Here is a 1,037-nt window from a genome sequence, read left to right as displayed (position 1 = left end):
AGCTTTTCTTTGGGATCCCCTTGTCTAACCCTCCTTTTCCAACAAGTGTCTCGCTCCAGATCCATCCCTCTCTCTACCTCCCCAACATGAGAGACAATGAAGACTAAATAAGCCTCTAGCACTTTGCAGAGCACATTAGGTGACTTGAAATTAATATCTTAATTGAAATTATGATATCACCTGCAGCCAGAAGGCATGAACTTATTCACTCCACTATCGGTAATGTCTCTCTGTTAGTCACTGTAAGGCTCTCATTTCCATTTCATTCAATAACATAATTGGAGGAAATATGGGCGAGGGAAAGATCACTTGGCTATGGAGGCAAAAGTCCTGGGTTCAAATCCTGCCTGGGATGCTTACTACCTGGATGATTTAGGATGAGAACCTGGACCTCAGTTCTCTTTTTAACATTGAAGAGAAATGGACTAGAGCTGGCTTCAGGGTCCAGCCCTTCCAGCTCAGACTTTATGAAAAATCAATTAAGCACAGATTGCATTCAGAGGACAGTGCTAGGTACTGCACACACAGAATGAAACAGACCCTTCCCTGGAGGAGTTTACAATCACTTGGGTTCAGGGAAGGACTATAAGGAGTGTGGTACAGGCTATTTGAGCAAGGAGAAAGCATCAACAAATTGGAAGGGCTAAGGAAGTCTGTTTAGAAGGGATTGCCAGAGTCCAGCCTTAAAGGGAAGTAAGTATCCTAAAAGACAAGAAGGAAAAGCTTTCCTGGCCTGTGAAAATACAGGGCTATCAGCTACAGCTGCTGTGCAATCATCTCCTTCCTATCCACATCTCCTCCTCCTTCTAGGCTTTCCCTCTCTTCTTCTTCCTCCTCTTCCTTCTAGTCTTTCTTTCTCTTTTTTCTTCTTATTCCTTCTTCTCCTTCCTTCTCCTCCTTCTCCTCTTCCTCTCTCTTCTTCACCCCTTTCCTTCTCCTTCTCTTCCTCCTCTTCCTCTTCCTTTTCCTCTTTCCCCTCCTCCTCCTCCTCTTTCTCCTCTTCCTCCCTCCTCCTTTTCACCATCTTATTGATCTTA

This window comes from Antechinus flavipes, chromosome 2 (assembly GCF_016432865.1).
Source record: "Antechinus flavipes isolate AdamAnt ecotype Samford, QLD, Australia chromosome 2, AdamAnt_v2, whole genome shotgun sequence".
NCBI lineage: Eukaryota > Metazoa > Chordata > Mammalia > Dasyuromorphia > Dasyuridae > Antechinus > Antechinus flavipes.
The sequence above is the reverse complement of the archived record's forward strand: the minus strand, read 5'-3'. Positions refer to the sequence as shown.